The 18,748-nt window shown below is 34.2% G+C and overlaps 1 non-coding gene across 1 annotated transcript; it reads right to left on the reverse strand.

The window, feature by feature from the left end:
- Positions 1–15,090: 15,090 nt before the first annotated feature.
- TRNAF-GAA lies at positions 15,091–15,163 on the reverse strand. Its single transcript has one exon. It is a non-coding gene; the product is annotated as a tRNA-Phe (tRNA).
- Between the last annotated feature and the right edge of the window lie 3,585 nt (positions 15,164–18,748).

Genomic DNA, 18,748 nt, shown 5'->3' on the forward strand with positions numbered 1-18,748 from the left:
TCAAGTTTTACGTTAAACTTTTTAAGTTTTACGTTTTTTTGACGCGCCGTTTTTACGCCGAGTTTTTTCAAGCGTCGTTATTTTTTACGCGCCGTTTTTTAACGCCGTTTTTTCAACGCCCCGTTTTTACGCGCCAACTTTTTAACGCCGTTTTTACGCGCCAATTTTTAGTATATTTTTTTTAAAGATCTGTTAAAAAAAACGTTTTGAAGATCCGTTTTTTTTACGCCCCGGTTTTTTACGTTAACGTTTTTTTTTTTACATTTTACGCGCCAATTTTTACGTTAACATTATTTTACGTTTTACACGTCGGTTTTTTACGTTTTACGCCCCGGTTTTTTACGTTTTACGCATCGGTTTTTTACGTTTTACGCGTTGGTTTTTTTACGTTTTACGCGTCGGTTTTTTACGTTTTACGCCCCGGTTTTTTACGTTATCGTTTTTTTCGGTTTTGCGTTTTACGTAAAACATTTTACGTTTTACGTTAAACTTTTTATGTTTTTAAATTTTACGTTTTATGTAAAACTTTTTACGTTTTAAGTTTTACGTTAAACTTTTTACGTTTTACTTTTTTAAGTTTTACGTTAAACTTTTTACGTTTTACGTAAAAGTTTACGGTTGAACTTTTTTTTTCACAAAAACTTTTTTACACGAAAACTTGTTTACGCAAAGACGAACGCACCAATAAATCGCAAAGTCGTTAGGTGTCTCGGATAGATTTTTATCGTCATCGACGGGGGAAAAGAATATAAAAAACCAACAACAACAAAAAAACAAAAGTGTATCTCGAAAAAAAAGGATTTGGCTCGGATTTTTTTCGATAATTAAAAGGCTGCAAAGTGGGGTTGCGGGTTCAAAAACCTACCCTCCACCATCGTTGCCGCGCCATCGTCATCAAAAATCTAGTTTTGTTTTTGTTTTTGCATCATCGCCACCCCCAAAAACCCACAGTTAAAAAACTCAATATCAACAGACAATTGATTCCCCACCTGCAACAAAACCACACATCAAAATCAAGTGGTATGAAACCCCATCACAGATTCAAAGTAAAAAAAATTATACATGATTCAAAATAAAAAATTCAAGAAACCATACTTCAATCGACCTGCAACAAGTGGTATGAAACCCCACCTGCAACAAACCAAAAATTCAAGAAACCATAATTCAAAATCAAAAGTGGTGAAACCCCACCTGCAACAAACCATACTTCAATCGCACAATATATATATATATATATATATATATATATATATATATATATATAGGGGATGGTTCAAATGAAAACCACTTTTATTGTGAAAACTCGAAAACTAACTAAAAAAAACCTAAAAAACACATAAATTTTTTTTTTCAATTTTTTATAAAAATCGCTAGTTTTTATGTATAAAAAAAACTTTTTTTCAAAAAAAAAAAAAAAATTTGTGCAGTGCACATGTGTAATAATACACATGTGTAGTACACATACATATGTGCAGTATTACACATGTGCACTACACAAATTTTTTTTTTTTGAAATTTTTTTTTATATTAAAAAACCTGCGAAATTTTGATTGCAAAAAAAAAAATTAAAAAAAAAAATTTTTTGTATGTTTTTTTGGCTTTTTTTAATTAGTTTTCGAGTTTTCACAATAACTAGTGGTTTTCATTTGAACCTTCCCCTATATATATATATATATATATGTATATATATATATAGAATAAGTATAATGTACAAAAGGCCTTATCCTACATTATCGTACGCGACAAAGGATATAACGTGCGTAATTACATTTTTGAGCAAAATAACGTGCGTTATTTTTGGTTCCATGCGTGATTTTCCCAAAAAAACCAACCCCCATGCGTGATTACATGTCCAAAGCGTGATTACATGTCCAAAGCGTGATTATTCCCCTGATCGGACGGTTGGAAGCGTATGATAAGCCCTTTTGTATGTTAACCTACCCCTATATATATATGTATATATATATATATATGTGTATATATATATATATATAGGCTAATTATAAGGAGAAAACCCACTCTAGTTGACTAAACCCAAGAAACCCACATGTGTGACTAGGATTCAGCCACATCACTTGTACACAAAGATGAAGTCAAGAGTAAATTTGGCATTTTACCCATTGACTGACTGAAAGATGTACAGGGGCCTTTTCAACTCTCTCACTTTTGCATTAAATGCATGTATTTCTTTTAGTTATTTTTTCATTTTCAATTTCCCTTTTTAAAAGATTGAATCTCAGCCACATATCATAAAAACCCAAAATAACATAAAAGAAACAGACGTTGTAAAAATCTAGAGATGCTTAGAGAGAGAAATATTAGAGAGAGAAGATCAGAGAGCGAGAGAGAGATAGAGAGGCAATGAAGATCGGAAAAAGAGAGACCTCATGCTTTTTCACTTCAATTTCTTCTTTAGATCTAATAGCATTTTATCAAATACCATGATTGTATCAACAAAATCTCAACAAAACGGTGTCGAGGTGGTCAATGTTTCGGTTCAAATAGCGGAGTCCAAGCCGGTTCGAGTGGTGGAGGTGACGGTGGTTGTGGTTGACACTTGGATCACATGGTGGCTTGGTTCCATGGCTACATATAAACATCAAAAGATCATCATCCAGATGCTCCGGTTGAAGATGCTCCGGAAAGATGCTACCAGATCTAAAAGATGCTCAAGATCTGGCTGAAGATGTTCAATGTTGAACATGATGTTTCAGATGACGTGTTCAAGATCTAAAAGATCCTCAAGATCCATAAGTATGTTTGTTTTCAGTTTTTTTTTTTTCAGATTTGCAATTTTTTTGTGTTTTGTAGATCTTTGTTTTTTTAGATATTTTTTTAATTTTTTGTTCAAGAAGATGAATGTTTTAAATTTCTTATTTTCTGGATATGATGTTTTTTATTACCGATTTTATCAACTTTTTGTGTAAATATTTGTTTTCAGATTTGAAAAATGGAAACAATTTGATTTTAAGTTCTTATGTATTGGATTAAAATGTAAGTTACCTTCTTGTTTATTGTTATGATGATTGAATCTAAAAAAATATGTTGTTATTGGATTCTTGTTAATGAAGTTATATTTTTTATATAAATTTTGTAACATTGCTAGTTACATTACTTATGTTGAAGATGATTCAAAAGATGTTTGATGTTGAACATAGTTACGAAATGTAACAATCAAAGAAAAAATGCATGTTACATTTTTTTCGTTTTACATAAATAATGCACATTACTGAAAATAAAGTGCATTGTTATACTTTTTTAGACTGTTTGTAAACATAAAGTGTGTTGTTACATTTTTTCCCAGATTATTGTAAAAACAAAATGACTGTTACAGAAACAAAGTGTGTTGTTATATTTTTTTGTGTTAGAAATGTAACCATCAATCAAAGCAAAAATGTCTGTTACATTTTTTTGTGTTACAGAAATAATGTCCGTTACAGAAAATAAAGTGTATTTGATCATGTAAAAAATTATATGTTACGTTTCTATGTAATCTTTTATGTTACAGAAATAAAGTGTGTTATTACAAATGTGGCATAAATTGATAATCAAAAAATGCATGTTACATTTTTTCGTGTTACATAAATAATGCACGTTACTGAAAATAACTGTTGTAAAAATAAAGTGTGTTGTTACATTTTTTTGTGTGTGTTAGAAATGTAACAATCAATCAAAACAAAAATGCCTGTTACATTTTTTTGTGTTACAGAAATAATGTCCGTTACAAAAAATAAAGTGCATTTGATCATGTAAAAATTATATATTACGTTTCTATGTAATATTTTATGTTACAGAAATAAAGTGTGTTATTACAAATGTGGCATAAATTGATAATTAAAAAATGTATGTTGAAAATTTGTATGTTACATTTTTTTTGGACATATATATTATGTAATCTGAAATTTGTAACATTTAAAAAAAACTACTCGGTGTTTTTTTGTGTTTGTTTTTTAAAAATGTTCAAATATTTGTATATTACATTTCCTATTTTTTTAGAAAGGTTTTTATGTAACACAACGTAACTGGGTTTTAGCAATGTAACAAATCCTATAAACATATATGTTTTGCTAGTTACATATTTAACAATTCTAAAAAAACAAATTATTTGATGTATGTAACATTTATTTTTGAAGTTACAGATAAAATCATGTAAATTAAAGGTTGCATACATTTAATAACTAAAATTTATATATATATATATATATCATATATGTCTTACGTTTTCTAATATATAATAAAATGTTTTTTAAAGGTTAATATGAGAATGAAAGAGAAATAAAATGTGGATGTGAGAGGAATATGAGAGAGACTTTTGTGAGTTTCAAGATATCACAGGAAGAGAGAGAAAGTTTGACTTTATTTTGGCTTTATCTATTTTTTATTTGTTTAAGTACACAAAGCCACATATAATATTCATTATATCTTCAAGATATTCGTAAGTTTCAATGTTTTATTCTGACAACTTTTTTTGTATTAATTAGTCATCATCATTACACTTTTTTCAAAAGAATCAAACTTTGTCCTCTATGTCGAAAATGCCCTTGTATGTACTTATTGTTATTATTTTAGTAAAAGTGTGATTACTTTTACTGCAAATGAATCACAGCCATTCATCTTGTTTAATCAATGGTTGTTATTGGGTTTTTCAGGGTTTCATCAACTCAAGTGGGTTTTCGATTTATCCTTGCCCTATATATATATATATATATATATATATATATATATATATATATATATATATATATATATATATATATATATATATATGAACCATATTGTACGGGTTGAATTAATGTAATTTTGTATACGAAATAAAAAAAATTATATCTTTAAAACCACATGTATTACACGGGTTGAATAAATATAATATTGTTTACCAAATAATAAAGTAATACATCTTTAAATACCTCATTTATTACACGAGTTAAATAAATGTAATTTTATATACCAAATAATAAAAAAAAGTTAGTAAATGTAATTTTGTATAGTGACAATAAAAATATTTAATATATTAATACAAAGTTTGGTTTTCGTGATAAATAATTTGTTTTATTTAAAATGTTTTAAATTAGCAATTTACAATTTCGGATAATATTTTATTAGAAAAATAGAAGAATGGTATTCGAAATTTAAAGTAGGATAAAATTTAATATTAGCTCATTATTCATTTATTTATTTAATTAATATAAGATAAGTTTGGAAGTGAGGTGAAAAAAATCATAAAATAAATACCTACAATGAACGACATGTGTCACACATTAATGTTTTATTATATAGTATAGTATAGATAAAAATTTAGTTATATAGATTATTTTATTGTAGCAAAATTTGTTAACGAAATCTCAATAAATTTAACCCATTATTTAAAATTCCGTAAATGTATAAATGATAAATAATATTAGTTAGAGTAAATTACGATTTTGGCCCCTGTGGTTATATCACTTTTATCCTTTTTAGCCCAAAAAAAAGAATCTTTTAACATCTAAGCCCCAACGTCTTTTTTTCTAACTCTTTTGGCCCATAACACTAACCCCATCCATTGAATGTTAGGGGCCAAAAGGGTTAGAAAAAAAGACGTTAGGGGCCAAAAATATTAGAAAAAAAGACGTTGGGGGCTCAGATGTAAAAAATTCTTTTTGGGCTAAAAGAGTAAGAGTGATATAACCACAGGGGCCAAAATCCTAATTTACTCTATTAGTTAAATAAATAATATTATAAATAAGAAGAAGATTAAACTAAATAATAATTATCTATAAGAAATTAAACTAAATAATATTTAGTTGGAAGATTATCTATAATTAATTAGAAAAGATTAAACTAAAATAATACTTATCTATAAAACATGGCCTAATATGATGATAAGTGTCTATAAAATGGTTTCGATATAGATATATTCAAGTGCTTGCAAGTGAAAATAAAAATAAATTTGATGATGGAAAAAGTGGTGGTGAACTTTTTTTTTTGTGGTGAACTTAATGTGTATCATATCATATATAAGTGTATAATATTTGTTGTTTATGCTATGTGTGGACTTTTCGTCTACCCAAATCATTGTGTAAATTTGTTCTTTCTCAAAAAAAAAAAAAAATAAATAAATAAAAAAAATAAATGTATAGAATATTAATTTCTCGTTTAAGTTGTCTAACAGTGGCACATATAGGAAGTTTTGTTAGGTTAAAATGAACCAGGTCAAAGAATTTGTTGAATTCAGGTTTATAGGTTCATTGACAAACATTACATACCATTAAAATTTAATTATTTATCAATTTACATATATTTTTTTTCACACGGTTTAATGGTATTTTGACTTTAAAAAATATTTCAATTAAATATGAGTTGGCCGGCTAACCAGAATTCAATTATGATAGCATTCTTATTAGATTTGATTAAATATTATTGATAATAAAAATTTGTATTAGATTAGATTTTAGATTTGATTAAGTATTATTAATAATAAAAAATTGTATTAATTTAGATTAAATATTATTATTATTATTATTAGTATTATTAATAATTTTAATCAATTAAATGAGGGAATGACAAGTGTCCCAAGATAGGTTTCTTTTATTATATAGTATAGATTATGACTAGAACTTACCCATGCAACTTGAAAACAATATATTATAATATATCAAGTTGTTATGGTTGTTACAACCGAGCTAGAAACTAAAGCTCGTTTTTTAAACACTACACAATCTCTTTTCAATCAAATGGCGGAGTGGACCGAAAACGAAGAAATCATATTGGTGAAGGCTTGGCTTAGCACCACTCGACCCATATTATCACTTTATAAACAAAACCCTAATTGACCGAGTCATTGATTGGCCCGTTATTAGGGCTGTAAACGAACCGAACGAACACGAACAAGGCCTTGTTCGTGTTCGTTCGTTAAGGAAATAAATGTGTTCACGAACGGTTCATGAACACTTACCGAACGAGATATTGTGTTCGTGTTCGTTCATTAAGGAAATGAGCGTGTTCGCGAACGGTTCACGAACACAAACGAACACAAATAAATTTGGCGAACGCGACGAAGGATAAAGATAGATGGTCCAGAGAGTAGCACTCGAACTTAAATCCCTTATTGTGGAACGGGGTTCGAACGTATTCGCCGGTGTAAATAATGAGAAATGAAAGGGAAATAGTGCATAAACAAGGTGAAAGAGGGTTTCCTAGTTTAATTGTTAGGATAATAAAATAAATAAAAGTTTAATAATATAAAAAACACACATAAAATATATGTAAGCATAAAGATCTTCAATTAAAGCACAAACATACGAACATAAAAGAACGCTGTAGAGAAAAAGTAACATTTCAGTTGTAACCACTGATGAGTATTAATAAATAAGCAAACCACTGTTTGGGGCTAAACGAAGACAAACAGCTGATGGAATTCTAAGCACTGCTTGTGATCAAACACTGATGGTAATTAACTACTGAGGGTAACAACTGATTGTGATATAACAGCTGATGCTGTTTTAATAAGCAGTAGAAGGTGAATCAGTAGTTTGACTGTTGAGGAGTAGATCAGTGTTTGAGGTGTTGGAGAGCAGTTGTTTAGTTACAAGGTCTGATACTTACATTCTTGTAAGTTCAGGGGGTGTTTGTGGAAATTCTTACAACGGATAGTTGTAACTGAATTCAGGCGTTTAGTATAAATAGAAGTTTGCAGTAGTTTGTAAATAGTTCATTACTTTCAATTTCTTGTAATTTCTTTCTTGTAATTCTCTTTCACATTCAATAAGATTCAATCGTTAATCGTTGATTCTCTGAGTTAATTTCTGGGTTGTTTTTCTAACAAGTGGTATCAGAGCCATTGTGGCTCGATTAGAAGAAATTGACGTTCAATTCCGCAATCAGAGATCAAAGATGGTGTCAACAAAGTTTGAATTGGAGAAGTTTGATGGGAGGAATGATTTCAGTCTATGGAGTGTGAAGATGAGGGCTCTTCTGGTTCATAATGGTGTGGTAGATGCGCTGAAAGGAGAAGATAAACTTCCTGAAGGCTTAACTGATAAAGAGAAGAAGGATATGCTCGAGAAGGCTCATAGTGCAATCATATTGAGTCTTGGTGATCGAGTTCTTCGTGAAGTATCAAAGGAGACATCTGCTGCAGGGATTTGGGCAAAGTTGGAGTCATTGTATATGACTAAATCTTTGGCAAATCGGTTGTATTTGAAGAAGAGGTTGTATACATTTCACATGACATCTGGAAAGAGTCTTGAAGATCATACAGACGAATTCAACAAGTTGATTTTGGATCTTGAAAATATAGAGGTGGCATTGGATGATGAAGATCAGGCCATAATATTTCTCACTTCTTTACCATCATCATATGAACACTTTGTGGATACATTGATGTATGGTAGAGATTGTCTATCTATGGAAGATGTATTGTCTGCCTTGAATTCAAAAGAATTGAAGAAGAGGTCAGATTCTAAAGAAGAAGGTGGAGATGGCTTGTATGTGAGAGGAAGGTCGGATCAAAGGAATTACAGCAGTAGCAGCAGAAATCCCAGGTCAAAATCCAAGTCAAGATTCAAGAGGAGATGTTTTGTTTGTAATTCAGAGAAGCACTTCAAGAAAGATTGTCCAGAATTCAAGAAAAGAAAAGGTGAAGGCAGTTATTCAAGAGGCCAAAGTAGTAATTACTCAAAGGGGCAGAATAGTCATGTAGATTCTGATGATCAGTCAGAAGGAGGTTATGACAGTGCTGATGTTCTTGTGGTCACAAGTGAATGTACTCAAGAAAAATGGGTAATGGATTCAGGGTGTTCATTCCATATGACACCTCTGAAAGAAGCCTTCAAAGAATTGAAGATGGTGAACATGGGGTCTGTAAAACTTGGAGATGATAGGCCTTGTCAGATTCTTGGCATTGGTACAGTCACAATGAAGACAGAATCTGGTATCACATATGATCTCAAAGATGTGAGGTACATCCCTGATCTTAAGAGAAGTTTATTATCTCTTGGTACTTTAGAAAAGTTGGGATATCATGTTAGTCTTAGAGAAGGAAAGGCCAGGGTTATAAAAGGGTCTATGGTGGTGCTCAGTGGTACTAGAATTAAGAACAACATTTACATGTTAGATTGTAAAGTTGTTGATGGAGTGGCTGCTGTGGCAAGTGAAGAAGGTGATAATGAAGCCCTGAAGTGGCATGAAAGACTTGGTCATATAAGTCAACAAGGCCTGATTGAGTTGTCCAAACAACAAGTTCTTGGTGATCTAAAGAACTGTGATATAAGCTTTTGTGAAAGCTGTGTTTTGGACAAACAGAAAAGAGTGAAGTTCAGCAAAGGAAAACATAGTTCTAAGGGAGTCTTAGACTATGTTCACTCTGATCTGTGGGGGCCTGCAAGAACAGAAACCTTGGGAGGTGGTAGGTACTTCTTGTCCATCATACATGATTACTCAAGAAGAGTGTGGGTTTATGTGCTTAAACACAAAAGTGATACTTTCAAGAAATTTCAAGAATGGAAAGTATTGGTGGAGAATCAAACTGAGAAGAAAGTGAAGAAACTCAGAACAGATAATGGGCTTGAGTTTTGTAATCATGAGTTTGATAAATTTTGCAAAGAAAATGGTATTGCCAGACACTTAACCATTCCTGGTACTCCACAACAGAATGGTTTGGCTGAAAGGATGAACAGAACTTTGTTAGAAAGAGTGAGGTGTATGTTGGCAACCTCAGGAATGCCAAAGAAGTTCTGGGGTGAAGCTGTATCCACTGCAGCTTATTTGATCAATAGATGTCCTTCATCAGCAATTCAGATGAAGACACCTATGGAGATGTGGTCTGGTACTAAACCTGAGTATGAAGATTTAAAAGTTTTTGGATCTTTGGTGTATTCTCATGTGAGTGATGATAAGTTGGATCCAAGATCTCAAAAGTGTGTAATGCTGGGATATACTGAAGGTGTAAAAGGATACAGGCTTTGGAGGTTGCAAAATCCAAAGGTGATAGTGAGCAGAAATGTTCAGTGCAGGGAGAATGTCCTGTACAAAGATGTTATGGAGACAATAAACAGAAGTGTATCCAAGAAAGATGATCTTCAGTTTGAGGTGGAGCCAGTGTTAAACAGATCAAAGGTGAATGTTGAAAGGTCTGGTGCAACTCAGGGTGAAACAAGTCAAAGTGGAAGTTCTGGTGCAAGTCAGGATGAGACAAGTCAAAGTGTACCAAATTTGGAGGATTACATTTTGGTGAGAGACAGGTCAAAGAGGAAAGCTGTGAAACCACTGAGGTACAGAGATCAAGAAGATATTTCTGCAGTCGCTTTTGTAGCAGCAGAGAATGAAAGCATCTATGAACCGCTAACTTTTGAAGAAGCTGTTAATTCAGAAGATAATCAAAAGTGGTATAAAGCAATGGATGAAGAAATGAATTCTCTGTACAAGAATGGTACGTGGGAGTTAGTAAACAAGCCTAAAGACCAGAAGTTGGTGTCTTGCAAGTGGATCTACAAAATTAAAGAAGGTGACAAACCAGGAGGAGGTCCTAGATACAAAGTAAGACTGGTGGCTAAGGGATTTACTCAAAAGGCAGGTGTTGATTACAATGAGATCTTTTCTCCTGTAGTCAAACATGTCTCAATTAGAGTTATCTTGTCATTTGGTTGCATCATTAGATCTGGAATTGGAACAAATGGATGTAAAAACTGCATTTTTGCATGGTAATTTGGAGGAGAAGATCTATATGGCTCAACCAAAGGGATATGAAGTTAAAGGCCAAGAAGATAAGGCATGTTTACTGAAGAGGTCCTTGTATGGACTAAAGCAGTCTCCCAGACAGTGGTACAAAAGGTTTGATGAATACATTGTGGGCAGTGGTTTCAACAGGAGTCCTTATGACAGTTGTGTGTATCATAAGGAGTATGACAGGGGTAAATTTGTCTATTTGCTCTTGTATGTTGATGATATGCTGATCGCTTGTGAAAGCAAAAGCCAAATAGAAGAAACCAAACAACTGTTGATGAGAGAGTTTGAAATGAAGGATTTGGGGAAAGCCAGAAAGATACTTGGTATGGAAATTCACAGAAACAGGGCAGAAAAGGTGTTAACACTGTCTCAATTTTCTTATATTGAGAAAGTGTTGAAGAATTATGGAATGGGAGAATGTAAGCCTGTTACAACTCCTCTTGCAGCTCATTTTAATTTGTCAAAGAAAGATTGTCCTCAAACAGATGAAGAGGAAGAATACATGAGCAAAGTTCCATATGCAAACACTGTTGGGAGTCTGATGTATCTCATGGTCTGCACAAGACCTGATATCGCATATGCTGTTAGTGTGGTGAGCAGGTATATGGCAAATCCTGGTAAAAATCATTGGGCAGCAGTGAAGTGGATTTTCAGGTATTTGGCTGGTACAAAGAAACTTGGTTTAAAGTTTGAGAGTCATGCTGAGAAGGAGAACATGGTCAGTGGTTATGTTGATTCAGATTATGCAAAAGACAAAGATAATGGTAGATCAATAACTGGTTATGTGTTCTCAGTCATGGGGAATGTGGTGAGCTGGAAGTCTCAGTTGCAGCATGTTGTGGCACTATCCACAACTGAGGCTGAATTCATATCTTTAACTGAAGGAGTAAAAGAATCTTTATGGTTAAAGGGTATGGTTGCTGATCTGGGAATCAGGTTGGATGGTGTGGAGGTAAATTGTGATAATGAAGGTGCTGTTCAGTTGTCAAAGAACAGTGTTTTTTATGAAAGAACCAAACACATCAATGTGAAGATGTTTTGGATCAGAGATGTGGTGACTTCTAAAGAAGTGGTGGTCAAATGGGTTGGAACAGATGTTAACCCAGCTGATGTGATGACCAAGGCTTTACCAAGTGCAAAGTTTATATTTTGCCTTAACTCATTAAGTTTAGGTTAAACTAAATTGTTACTTAGGTGGCGATTGTAGAGAAAAAGTAACATTTCAGTTGTAACCACTGATGAGTATTAATAAATAAGCAAACCACTGTTTTGGGCTAAACGAAGACAAACAGCTGATGGAATTCTAAGCACTGCTTGTGATCAAACACTGATGGTAATTAACTACTGAGGGTAACAACTGATTGTGATATAACAGCTGATGCTGTTTTAATAAGCAGTAGAAGGTGAATCAGTAGTTTGACTGTTGAGGAGTAGATCAGTGTTTGAGGTGTTGGAGGGCAGTTGTTTAGTTACAAGGTCTGATACTTACATTCTTGTAAGTTCAAGGGGTGTTTGTGGAAATTCTTACAACGGATAGTTGTAACTGAATTCAGGCGTTTAGTATAAATAGAAGTTTGCAGTAGTTTGTAAATAGTTCATTACTTTCAATTTCTTGTAATTTCTTTCTTGTAATTCTCTTTCACATTCAATAAGATTCAATCGTTAATCATTGATTCTCTGAGTTAATTTCTGGGTTGTTTTTCTAACAAACGCAAATCAACGAATGTTCATGAACACGTTCACGAACACCTTACCGAACGTTCACGAACACAATCGAACGAACGAGACCTCTGTTCATGTTCGTTCATTTAACTAATCGAACGAAATTTTTTGTTCATGTTCGTCCGTTTATTAAACGAACTTCCCGCCAAACGGTTCACGAACTGTTCGCTGAACCTTCGGTTCGTTTACAGCCCTACCCGTTATTAATTGACCCGTTCCCTTTTAGCTAACTTTATTGATTGGACTCATTATATTATATTATATTATATTATATTGTATATTCAAAAAGTAACTTAACTTGGGACGGAATGTTTGAGTAAAGGGTCATGGGTGTTCATTTTTCAACCCCTTTTCCTATCACCAAGCCATATAACGAAACCGTTGATAAATTGATAATTTTTATTCTAAACGGATCCTTTTAAACAATTTTCTTTTAAGGACTATACCGAAGACATGAGTTGTTTTGAACCGCATTTATGCCAATCTAAATCTTACTGCATAGTGTGGGTTTTACATCCTTTATTTTTTTTAAAAAACTTTGTAAAATATTATTTTTACCCCATGAGTTTTAATAAAAAATGAAATTTTATTTATTATATTACATTCATCTTAATTTATCGTCTAAGTTACTTTGTTCAAAATTCTAAGTCATAGGTATACGTATTCGCCGTTCGGATATGATTTGTTCAGGGTATTATATAAAACCTAACAGTAGCATAGGATTTCGTTATTGTCATTGTTTTCTAGGCCAGGGATAAAGCAACAAGAAAATAACGTTTTGAATAAACTTAAGGAAAGTGATACTAAAACATTCTTAATCAATATCCCGCTGCAACGCGCGGGTGGCGTCAACTCGTTAGAATTAAAACACAACCCTAATCAACAAGTTCCATTATAGCTAATTTTGTTGATTTTGCCCATTCGAAACAAAACACAGTCCTAATCGACCGGTTCCCTTTTAGCTAACTTTGTTGATTTGGGCCGTCTGAATTACAACACAACCTAATCAACCTTTGTTTTAGCAAACGGGTCGAAATTGCAACCACTACATCGAATGTTCCTTGACAGAACCTTATATAACTCTCACAGGTCACTCTTAGTGATGAGGGGAAACAGTGCTGACATGGCTAGGCATGCCACGTGTCAATCTCCAACTAAGAGAATCAGCATCACATTTTTCAAAGTCTGGTACGAAAAGATTCCGTCGTCATCGCCAACCGAGGATATGACCGTGTCGCAGCCAAATGGCCCAACACCAAGTGCAACCCTTAACCCAATCAATGATGTCTCTAAATGGGGTGCAGTCCTGCATGGCCGGCCCTAGGGGTGGGCGAGCCGCAACCCCAGCCCAGGCCCTTTTTTTCTGAGGGCACTAAATTAGAAAAACAAAGTTTATATATTTTATATATATACATATTTAGCTAGGCTTAAAAAAAAAAAAAAAAAAAAAAAACTTAACTTTAGGTTGATGGTTGACTAGCTGGTTTGTTAGTCAAGAAGGCCGAGTTCGAATCTTCTAAGGCCCTCTTTTTACGTTCTGTTTGACTTTTTATATTTAATTTTTGACCAGCCTAACCAAACATATTGGAAACAAACCACTGCAAGTATATAACTCTCTTAGCTCCATTCTTCAAAAGTTATCCCCTTCATCTTTGATCTCTTACTTATCCACCACTAATTTTTTTTTAACATAAAGGGCAATTTTATTATATCAATAGCCAGATGCCATATGTTAAGTTATTTTGATAAGTACAAGTAACAACCATTTATGATTTATTGTTATTTTTTATTATTTAAATAACACAATACACGTCATATCGTTGGAACCTTCATTTATTTATAATCTATTTCTAAAGAAAATGAAATAGGAAGAATTCTCATGTAATTTTTTGTTGAAAGAAAGAATTCTCATTGTTGACACCTTTTTGCATTCTGGTTAATTCTGTTTTTATTAATATAATTTGGCTCAATATATAAAAACTTAAAACGTAAAAAATTATTGGCAATATTGATCTATGAAGCCTAGCCCAAATGTAAAATGCCCAATATTGATCCATTAACCTAATAAATAACAATAACATTTAAAAAAAAGAGTTTATATAGTTTAATACATTACGGCCTAAGAGCCTTTTTTTTCGGGCTCGTACAAGGCACTTAAATTCTTAGGGCCGGCTCTGCGGTCCTGGGTGCACCACAACTGCTGATGTTAGCCCCGGTCTGTCTAATGTTCCTAACCCCAAGATGTCTGCCTCGTGGTGGCACCCGGGTTTTCTTAACATGGAGTGGTGATCAAGAAAACCAAAAAAACATCTACCTCCTCATGCACAAAGATGACTTCTTCTAACACTTAAATCACCGGCGGAACCACGCGATACGACCCCGCCTCTGGGTTAGGCATTAACCACCTGTAGCCATTGTCATTAGTCAAGCAATATCTAGCCTATGTATTTAAGTCTTCTTCTTTCTTTCTAGCTAGTTAACAGTGTTTTAGTAGCAATCTGTAAGCTTAAAATTTTGAATTGTTATTAGTCTATAAAGGCAACGTTAAAGAGGAACAAACTAAATGAAAATGAGGATATTATGTAATATGTAGTGCAGCTTGAAGTTGAACCAAGCCCAAAGCAAAAGACTAGCAGGTACAAAAACATCAAGCAGTGAAAAAAAGATTGCGGTGAACGTGGATCGAACACGTGACCTTCAGATCTTCAGTCTGACGCTCTCCCAACTGAGCTATCCCCGCTTTTGGTCTATAAGCTTTACACTAGTTTTACTCGTTATCACATAAACAACTAGTTCAAAAGATGAGCTTGGATAGAACCCAAGTCCATTTATCCTAGTCCCTATTCCGCTACTACAACAAAAACTTCCAACGTTTCTAACGAATACACACCACAACAATATGTTGATCACTTGATCTCACGGTCTCAACCTTGAAAGGACTTTCTAAGCAGTGGCGAAAGCTTGAGATTTCCGACTAGGGGGTCGAAATAGTATATACCAAAAAATTTCTATGAAACCGGGGGGTAAAAACGTATATACCCAAAAATTTCTATACAAAAACTACATACTCTCCACTACTGAGCGAAAAGTTTGGGGGGTCGACCGCCCCCACTAAGCTACGCCAACGCCTAAAAGGATTAGGCATGCACCCCCTCACTATTATACTCAAACTCGGCTCGTTTAACTTACGAGAGCTCGAGCTTCCTTCCTTTCGAGCTCTAATTCTAAAGCTTGAGCTCAACTTCAGCTATGCTCGTTTATCATATAAAAAATTAATTTATATACATTTATAATTTTTATGCATGTATTAGATAAAAAAAATATATATAAAACAGGCTTGCGAGCTGGCATAAAATCAACAACTGAAGCCCACACTCAAGCTTGTGCTCGTCTAAACTCGTCTCAGTTTGAGTTTTTAAACTAAACGGTATGGGGGCCGGCCTTGCCCAGGCGAGGCCCGGCGCCGCACCCCCACACTGCCCCCATGCTTTGTCCCGGCTTCTCCATCGCCCCAAGGACGCATGCGACGGGGCTGTTTCTCTCTCCTCTCTCTAAAATCAAATCAATTTAATATTTTTTAATTGTTTTTATAAATAGTGTGGAGCCCCCTTGTTCCATCCTCTTTAGTCCCATCCTCACTCCCGATGACGTGACGTCCCATCCCTTGGGAATGACACTCGTATTACGGAGTAGTAATTGAATCTCGTTATACACTAACCAGAGTTAATATAGTGAATTCCGGTGTTTGATTCTATCTGAAATGCTCCATTCATCACGTGTCTTAGTTTTTTATTTTATTTTATTTTATTTTAAATTTCAAATAAATTCAAATAAAAAAAAAACAAATTAAAAACGTTTTCATTAAATTTCGATTCTCATGCAACCAAAGAAGGAAATCAGTTACCTTCAGAAATCTATTTCTCAAAAGATGAGTATTTGGCAATTAAAAGTCAATAGTAATGACTGCAATTATATCCAGATTATCACTTTATAAACATATCAAAAACTTTCAGTTATCACCTTCATCACTACCATGCTCACCAACCGATACATATTCACGGCGGCATGACTTCCACCGCCGGCGATTCTCTTCCACCACACCAGGACAACCAAACCGATCAAAATCCGGTCACATTGCCAGAAACTGACAACCTAGGGTTTGGAAACGAAACGGCGCCGGCGGAAAAGTTGAAATCGGAGGTGGCGGTTTCGCCGGATCGGAGTGGATTAATGAGAGAGGATGAAGAGGAAGTGAGTTGCGAGTTGCCGCCAGGTTTATCGAGTTTGAATGTGAACGGACGGCCGAGATTTGAGCTTGTGACGGTTAGAGAGAATGGACGGTTACAGATGTTTATGGTGCCGGATAAGTCGCCACAGCTGGTGAGGAGTCCGGGGAGAAATGGAAGACTGAAGATGTGGTTGTTGAATGATGATCAACGTGGCGGAGAGCAGGCGGCAGGGCCGCCTATGCGACGGTCGATATGATTGGAAAGTTGAGTGAAAGGATGCTGAAGTATGATGCAATGTCTGGTATTAATATCTTCGAATTGTTTAGGGCTGAAGAGATGAGAACATGTATGATGTATACATTTTTACTTTTTTGGAAACTGATTTTTTTAGATCATACAAGCAATACAATAGAAATAAACAAAGTTACGTAGATGCTTTCAAATGATATTGTTGGTTATTGGGGTTACAAGTAAGCAAAAAACAACAATTAAAACAATAAGCAAGTGTGTTTTTTAGTTTTACTAAACTAATCAGTATTTGTAAATGCAGGTACATTGTACTTTAGGTGGAGTCTTAACAGAGAGAAATTTAGGTGTGAGCAAGTTTAGGTCCGGATAAAAAGAACCGAGAATCGAACTGAAAATAAACCCAACCTGACCCGAACCTAAGCACCTAGGTATTTAGATTGGTTCCAGTTTTTCATATAAAATCGGATCGGTTCGGTTCTCGTTTCTTTTCATGGTGACACCCGACTTGGACCTACGGACCGAACTAAAGTGCTACTTAAAAAAGACTGGGCCATAGCCGAGTAGCAATTGGGGCTTGAATCCCTAAAATATATAACATACAACGGCTGCATGATGTTCTCATGAATACATTCGTATAGAGAAAGAAACCATTGACAAGTTACATGATCTAATATGTATCATTATTTTTTTATTCGGTGTCGTTTTATTGTTGTTTTCAGAGTCAAAGCGAATGCAAGAAGTATAACATTCAAAGCGAATAACAAGAAGGTATAACAGTTGACTTTACAGAGTCAAAGTAAATAACATAAAGAGAAATTTACGAAAATAGCCAAGAAATAAGTTTGACTTACCAAAATGGCCACCTCATGCGTCGGTGGAGCAGGGCATCACTGATTACGAGAGAGCTTATGCGTCTGCAGGGCTCATTCATGCGTCCGCCAATGTAGAAGTGACACGTGTCTCAATGACATCATGCGTCCCATGCGTATGTGACTCATCCCATGCGTCCGTGACTCATAAAATTACTTTTAGGAGATTTGAGGCATCCAATGCGTCCATGACTCATCTCATCATCCCATGCGTCCGTTTGAGGCATCCCATGCGTTTGTGACTCATCCCATCATCCCATGCGTCCGTGACTCATCCCATGCGTTGCCGACTCATCCCATGCGTCCGTGACTCATCTCATGCATCCGTGACTCATCCCATGCATCCCATTTTCGTACTTGTTGCTTCATCCATACACGCATCCATTTAAAGAATTAAGGACACATAAGAGGGGTGATGCCCCGTTCCAACGACGCATGAGCTGGCTATTTTGGTAAGTCAACTTTATTGTTGGCCATTTTCGTAAATTCCTCTAATATAAAGGTATAACAATTGACCTTTCGGAGTCAACGCAAATACAATAAGGTATAAGGCGAATAATCAATTAAGCCATAAGAAAGCATAGAATTTATATTAATAAGTTTGACTTTCCGGAGTCAAAGCGAAAACAATAAAGTATATACTATTTATTTTAATACACTTGATTAGCGATAAGTATCATAAGAATAACCAATTTTGATGATATTGGAAAAGGTAAATTTGACATATACATTGATACTAAGTTTGTTGTTTATTAGTAGCCTTCCCAAAATGAAATATGTCGGGTCGGTTCTTATACTTAGTACCCGGCAAACACGATTATATTAAAACTCGGAACCGACCCAATATTTAGGGAAGTAAATCGGTTATGTATTTTATGTTTGATCAGTTCTCAGGTAGGGTCGGGTTTTGCCTTTTGCTCACCCCTAGAGACATTATGTTTTAAGTGACTCAACACCATTTAGTTTTTTACGATGATG

This window comes from Helianthus annuus, chromosome 10 (genome assembly GCF_002127325.2).
Source record: "Helianthus annuus cultivar XRQ/B chromosome 10, HanXRQr2.0-SUNRISE, whole genome shotgun sequence".
NCBI lineage: Eukaryota > Viridiplantae > Streptophyta > Magnoliopsida > Asterales > Asteraceae > Helianthus > Helianthus annuus.